Raw genomic sequence first — 7,619 nt, 5'->3', positions numbered from 1 at the left:
TCCTTGATGCCGAGGAATGTTCATCCACTATGGTCTGGATAGCCTGTAGCTGATCCTGAGCCAGAGCGGGATGGATGGATATATATATATATATATATATATATATATATATATATATATATATATATATATATATATATATATATATATATACACACACACAATATCTGGGTATCTTTTCTAATACTGTTTATACTGTAAACCTTGAATTGTTCAAGTTTAAGTGCACCTCTCTCCTCAAGTGTGCATGTGAGTGGGTATGAGTGGATGTGCGATTGTATGAAGGTTTTGCGTGACCAAAGTATGACTGTTAAATGTGATTTTAACTGTAAAATTCAATACAAATATTTGCAAAAAAAAACTTGTCAAATATATTTTTTTTTACCATGAAAAAACAATAAAAAATATATATATATAAACCATAGTATGGAAAAAGGTTCATGTATTTGATAGACTTAGACATTTCTACTTTTAACTTGTCAAATGTATTTTTTTTACCATGAAAAAACAATTAAAAAATATATATATATAAACCATAGCATTTCCATAAGAGTATAGACACATATTATTTTGCACACTCAATTATATTAGCAAAGTCAAATAAACCAAAGACAGAAGACTTTGCATCATTGATTTTATTTTTCACCCCAGGCTAAAAATGTTTGATCTGTAAAGAAAAAAAAATGTTGTAGCCTAGCCAAATACATTCCTTAAGCTTCCATAAATCTTTAACAATGGCAAGTATCAAGGTATTTTTCTGGCCCATAACAAGCAACCCTGTTCCCTGTTTCCAGTTCTGTTAATTTTCCACTGTCTAGAAAGGAAACAGATTGCGGTTCTTATAGGCACAATAACAATGCAAGATGTAAAACTAAGGTAATTGAAATAAGTGGAGGAATTACGCTTTAGTCTAGCAATAGTTGACTACAAGACTAATTAATCACATGACCTCTCACCTGTAGCCCTCCTTGCACTCGTCGCCGTTTTCTGTCCTGCAATCGGTCTTCTTCAGACCTTAGTGATTTAATGACAACATGCATTCACTATGAAAACATTCATGTTGGTCTGTTGACCGTGAGTAAAACATTTTTTTTGTGATTTGTGATATTCAAAGCACTTACGGCATGGGGAAGTTCTGCAGGAGAGCGAGACACCACCATCTCCTAATTTGCAGCATGTTTTCCTTTGAAGAAGGAAATGCAGGAAGATGTTAATATCCATCCATCCATCCATTTTCTACCGCTTATTCCCTTCGGGGTCGCCAGGGGCGCTGGAGCCTATCTCAGCTACAATTGGGCGGAAGGCGGGGTACACCCTGGACAAGTCGCCACCTCATCGCAGAGATGTTAATATGTTGTAAAAAAAATAACACCTTGTACACTAAGCATAATGTGTCACGATTTACACATACCTCTCTGAAATCACAATTGGCCCCCATTACAATGTACAGAGTGTACTGTAAGCCAAGAGGTACTGCTTAATATAATGTCAGGCGTATTCCCAAGGATACATTTTTTTAATACAAATTAATGTGGTTTTAATGTAGCAAGCAAACATTTTGACAGACAACAGCAATGCTATAACATGCTGATTTGGTCTTCCCATCAAAACAAACACGCCACAGTTGTTGGAGCACCCTTGCTTTGTTAGGCCCTGAGGTGTGAACAATGTATTTTAATAAAAGTATGACAAGAAAATAGTAAAAATTTAGCAAATGCTATTATGTAATGTCTCACCTGGACATCATTCACACCAAGCTCTCTCCAGGGGCCAGAAGAGAGGCTGTGAGCAACGTGTCTGTACAAATAATAAGCGAAATAAAAGTCACTCAACTTCAATCAACTTTTGATTGAAAAGCACGCATAAACGCTTGGAACAAAGCCTGAACTGAATAAGGAAGAGGTTGGAACTTCAAATCAAAAAGTTTTCATAACAGGCTTAAACAGAACTGCCCGTCTCAAAAAAGATAAATAGTTCTGTTTCCATCTGTTTAAGGAATCAAAATAGTTGGAATATGGAATGGAATATTTTAGATCAAATAAAAACAGAACCATTAATTAAAACAAACAAAGGACAAGTGGTTTAAAACAGAACTACCACTGTCCAGGAGGTGCCCTAAAAACCTGAATAGACTGGTTCTACTCTCATCTTTTCAAGACATGAGACAGCTAGTGGAAGAAAACAAAGTCTTTATACATGTATGATTATATGAGTGACATTCATAGATAACCACAGTGGCACAATAGTTAACTTTACCAGTTGTTCCTGGCTGTCTTGGAGTTTCTGTCCCCAGTATGCAGTGTGTGCTGAAAACTTGTGGAGACTAGGGAAGTCTCCATGAGGTCTCTGCTCACTGTCATCATTTACTAGTGTAGAAAGCAACAACCGAAAAATAAAATCAAGTGTGAAATGTCACATTTCTCATTTGAATGATGTGCAAAATAGAGCCAAAACTTTTTGATTTGAAGTTCCAACCTTTTCCTTATTCAGTTCAGGCTTTGTTCCAAGCGTTTATGCGTGCTTTTCAATCAAAAGTTGATTGAAGTTGAGTGACTTTTATTTCGCTTATTATTTGTACAGACACGTTGCTCACAGCCTCTCTTCTGGCCCCTGGAGAGAGCTTGGTGTGAATGATGTCCAGGTGAGACATTACATAATAGCATTTGCTAAATTTTTACTATTTTCTTGCCATACTTTTATTAAAATACATTGTTCACACCTCAGGGCCTAACAAAGCAAGGGTGCTCCAACAACTGTGGCGTGTTTGTTTTGATGGTAAGACCAAATCGGCATGTTATAGCATTGCTGTTGTCTGTCAAAATGTTTGCTTGCTACATTAAAACCACATTAATTTGTATTGAAAAAAATGTATCCTTGGGAATACGCCTGACATTATATTAAGCAGTACCTCTTGGCTTACAGTACACTCTGTACATTGTAATGGGGGCCAATTGTGATTTCAGAGAGGTATGTGTAAATCGTGACACATTATGCTTAGTGTACAAGGTGTTATTTTTTTTACAACATATTAACATCTCTGCGATGAGGTGGCGACTTGTCCAGGGTGTACCCCGCCTTCCGCCCAATTGTAGCTGAGATAGGCTCCAGCGCCCCTGGCGACCCCGAAGGGAATAAGCGGTAGAAAATGGATGGATGGATGGATATTAACATCTTCCTGCATTTCCTTCTTCAAAGGAAAACATGCTGCAAATTAGGAGATGGTGGTGTCTCGCTCTCCTGCAGAACTTCCCCATGCCGTAAGTGCTTTGAATATCACAAATCACAAAAAAAATGTTTTACTCACGGTCAACAGACCAACATGAATGTTTTCATAGTGAATGTATGTTATTAAATCACTAAGGTCTGAAGAAGACCGATTGCAGGACAGAAAACGGCGACGAGTGCAAGGAGGGCTACAGGTGAGAGGTCATGTGATTAATTAGTCTTGGAGTCAACTATTGCTAGACTAAAGCGTAATTCCTCCACTTATTTCAATTACCTTAGTTTTACATCTTGCATTGTTATTGTGCCTATAAGAACCGCAATCTGTTTCCTTTCTAGACAGTGGAAAATTAACAGAACTGGAAACAAGGAACAGGGTTGCTTGTTATGGGCCAGAAAAATACCTTGATACTTGCCATTGTTAAACATTTATGGAAGCTTAAGGAATGTATTTGGCTAGGCTACAACATTCTTTTTTTCTTTACAGATCAAACATTTTTAACCTGGGGTGAAAAATAAAATCAATGATGCAAAGTCTTCTGTCTTTGGTTTATTTGACTTAGCTAATATAATTGAGTGTGCAAAATATTGTGTCTATACTCTTATGGAAATGCTATGGTTTATATATAATTATTATTCTTTTTTTTTTCATGGTAAATGCTATGGTTTATATATATATATATATATATATATATATATATATATATATATATATATATATATATATTTATATATATATATATATATATATTTATATATATATATATATATATATATATATATATATATATATTTATTTTTTTTCATGGTAAAAAAACACATTTGACAAGTTAAAAGTAGGAATGTCTAAGTCTATCAAATACAATAACCTTTTTCCATATTAAGTCATTGTGCTGTGCCGGATCTCCGCCACCAGATAGAGCCCGCGGGCTCAACGTTGAGACCCGCCCACATTGAGGGAAAATAAGCCCCTCCTCGATCTGCGGGCTGCAGCCAGGGGTTACTCAAGATTTACGGAGGAAGAAGTGGATCAACAAATGTTGGCTGAAAAAGAGGTAAGTTGAGGGACACACTTATTTACATTATTGAACTGCTTTGGAGTGATTGTAAGGGTTTACTGACTTGTTAGAAGAATGGAGGCTCCACTGCTATCTTAGTTGAAAACATGAAATGCACTGCACATGAGTGTAATAAAAAAAGCACCTAGACTTGCTAGTTCACACAGCATCCCTGCTGTTAGACATTCATGTGTGTTGTTTCGCTTGTTGCTTGTTTTATTACTTTTCTTCTCATCATAGTCCTAATACTTGTCAAGTATCCCGTTTTGGCCTGAAACATCCTGTATTTTACACCTCTTTCCTAGCCTGACTAGCCAGCCCATCTCTTTTGCATTCTGTTCCATTGCATTACAAAATTTGAATGTAAATGAAAAATCATGTAGGGCTGGTATGTTTTATTTATTTTATTTTATTAACACTGGTATGTTTTATTTGTTGACCTTCAAATTAAATGTGCTGTGACATGACATGTCATCAGTCTTACACATTTTGGTTATATACTGTACTTCTGTATTCTATAGTAACCAATTTGCATCTTCCGTTTCTAAACAGAAATGCTGGCAGGGATGGAGAGGTTTTTTGAGGGGGGCATTGATGGCAAAGTACCAAAGTACTCAATGGCCGACTTTGAAAAATACAACTTCAAGTAGGTTGTAAAAAAAAAGGCAGATGAAGTGAAACTATAGCAATGCTTTTCTTTCCACTCTCTCATGCACACCACACAGATACTCATGTTATGAGAAGCATATTGTTTCAAAAATATGAACATTAATTGTTGTTATTTTAAACATATTTCAGATTACATTGCTCAAATTCAAAAACCACTTTACTACACAATTATTAGGCCCAATGTGCAGGATTATTCTATTAGTATTAGTTATTTTTATGTTTTATCATATTTTAGCTTATTTTTATGTTTTATCATATCTTAGTCTATTTTTATATGGTCTTATTATATTTATATTTCAGTTTTTATTGTATTTTATTTTATAGTTTTTCATATTGTAGTTTATTTTTATGTTTGATTATATCTTATCTTATTTCATATTATTTTTGGACTTTTACCTGATGTGTATTTTAATTATTTTTAATCCATTTATTTTATCATCTAGTGTTTCCTCAAAGAGCCCTCTGGATCTCCACGTCCAGAGGGTTCCTGTGATTGGCTCTTCTCGCTGGAGCCTCTGTATCCATGCAAGTGCCATTGTTATTGTGTTATTATTATTGTTGTTGTTGTTTGTTTATTTTTATGTACATGTTTGACGGTCTTCATGGGGTGTGGGTGTTATTTCTCATTTTGTTTTTAACTATGTAAAGCACTTTGAGCTGCATTTTAAATGTATGAAAAGTGCTTTATAAATAAAAATGTATTATTATTAGTAATAGTATTTTTCTTTTGTTTTGGGATCACAGGACTATTGGAGAAATATTTGCTGTGAGTCTCGCACAAGGGGGACCACCACCAAACTTTTTAATGCAGTGGTGTTACAGCTACATATCCACTGGTGAATTTGACCAGGGATCAATAACTGAAAAGGACGTTGTGGACCTGGAGCTCATGGAACTAATAAAAGAGGTAGCACATTTAATTGTGTGGGCAAAATGTGTTTTGAATAATTTCATGTTTGGGTTTCATATGTTGTTTTGATATCATTACTTGTGTACTTTTCAAAGATTGAGGCAGCTGACAGTGAACTCCTGATGGCATACACAGACAGGATTTTGTCATGTGGATACACAGGGCCTGTGTCCATTGGAAAAAAAGGAAGACATTGTGCGGTAGGACATGTCCCTCAGTGTCGCTTCAACTTTTGTTGCTAATGTAATTAATTCACTATTTTTGTTATAGCTCTTTAGTTCTACACTCTATAGTCAGGTTACTGCCCATGCTCCAACAAATCTCCTCTGGAATGAAACTGTATGACCTCCTCACCTTAGTCCAGCAGGACAACGACATCTGCAGACAGCTTTTTGTTCCAGGATCTTTTTGCAAGGTAAACATTTCATAATGTTCATTAAAAAGTCATCTGCATTTAATAATTTACAGAATATCCACAATTAAACTGTCATGACTTTCTTCTTTTTATAAACTCAAGGTGGATGCTGATTTTCTTGTGCAGTCCCTATCCCCTGTCTTTAGTGAGATTGGCACAATGAGACATCAAAGAGAGTCCACAGTGGTCAACTTTGTACAGACTATGGAGGATGAAGGTGAATATTTTCTTTTTAATTCAAATGTTGTTGCTTCACCTTCAAAACAATTACAAAGCACAGTTTGTTAGCAGTTAATTTGGTGGATTACATATATTTGTCCTATATAGTCCTTTACATAGCAGTCAACATCAACACTTACATTATAATCATACTGCCTTTTAATGCTTAAACTGAAGTTTGTTTTGTATCATCAATGCCATCATAAAACTTCCTGTTTCAACATAAAAAAAACTAAACTAAAAACTTGATATCACTTTTTCAGAAGAGGATGAACACAACTCAGAGACCAGAGAAGATGAGGTCAACAAGGCTGAAAAACAAAACAATGAGACACATATTAATGTTGGCAAGTTCTGCCAGTGGCTCACAGGACAGTCTCATATTCCTTTAAGTTATGCAGAACGTAAACACTTTAAAATAGTCATGGAATTTGACCATGACTGTGAGGTTCGTTATGGTGCAAATCATACCATCTGCTATCCTGTGGTTAATGCATGTTCCTGCTCTGTTTCATTCCCAGTTGCACACCTGAGAACATATGCAGAGTTCAAAACAGTACTCTTTCAGGCCATTGTCAATGGCTTTGAATTTAGCCGGTATTAATAAATAAATAAATGATAAATGGGTTATACTTGTGTGGTGCTTTTCTACTTTCAAGGTACTCAAAGCGCTTTGACAGTATTTCCACATTCACCCATTCACACACACATTCCCACACTGATGGCGGGAGCTGCCATGCAAGGCGCAAACCAGCAGCCATCAGGAGCAAGGGTGAAGTGTCTTGCCCAAGGACACAACGGAGGTGACTAGGATGGTAGAAGGTGGGGATTGAACCCCAGTAACCAGCAACCCTCAGATTGCTGGCATGGCCACTCTACTAACCTCGCCACGCCGTCCCTTGAGGGGTTTAAGTTTAACCTTCGTCTTGTGTTAGGGTCGGCACCGACCCCTTTTAGTTTTTGAATGCATAAAAGAACCACACAAATTTATTTTTTTGCATCAAGGCTTTTTGACTTTGTCAGGAACCTCTATTTCAATAAAATAAAACTTCTTTTTTTTTTCTTCACTAAATTATAAAATGCTCTGGTTGAAATTATGACCTTGGCGGTGTTAGGGTCAGTTTCA

At 36.0% G+C, this 7,619-nt stretch overlaps 1 long non-coding RNA gene across 3 annotated transcripts; it reads left to right on the top strand.

Moving 5' to 3' along the window:
- The first annotated feature begins 4,211 nt into the window (after positions 1 to 4,211).
- LOC133659416 (uncharacterized) lies at positions 4,212 to 7,115 on the top strand. 3 transcript variants are annotated; one of them, XR_009827653.1, is made up of 7 exons: positions 4,219 to 4,277; positions 4,833 to 4,926; positions 5,694 to 5,856; positions 5,955 to 6,059; positions 6,130 to 6,274; positions 6,377 to 6,491; positions 6,757 to 7,115. It is a non-coding gene; the product is annotated as an uncharacterized LOC133659416 (long non-coding RNA). The 3 variants fall into 3 exon arrangements; XR_009827652.1 differs by lacking the exon at positions 4,833 to 4,926 and having other exon boundaries at positions 4,212 to 4,277; XR_009827651.1 differs by having other exon boundaries at positions 4,224 to 4,926.
- The last annotated feature ends 504 nt before the right edge of the window (positions 7,116 to 7,619 follow it).

This window comes from Entelurus aequoreus, linkage group LG10 (assembly GCF_033978785.1).
Source record: "Entelurus aequoreus isolate RoL-2023_Sb linkage group LG10, RoL_Eaeq_v1.1, whole genome shotgun sequence".
NCBI lineage: Eukaryota > Metazoa > Chordata > Actinopteri > Syngnathiformes > Syngnathidae > Entelurus > Entelurus aequoreus.
Note: the sequence above shows the minus strand (reverse complement) of the source record. Positions and strands in the feature narration are given on the sequence as shown.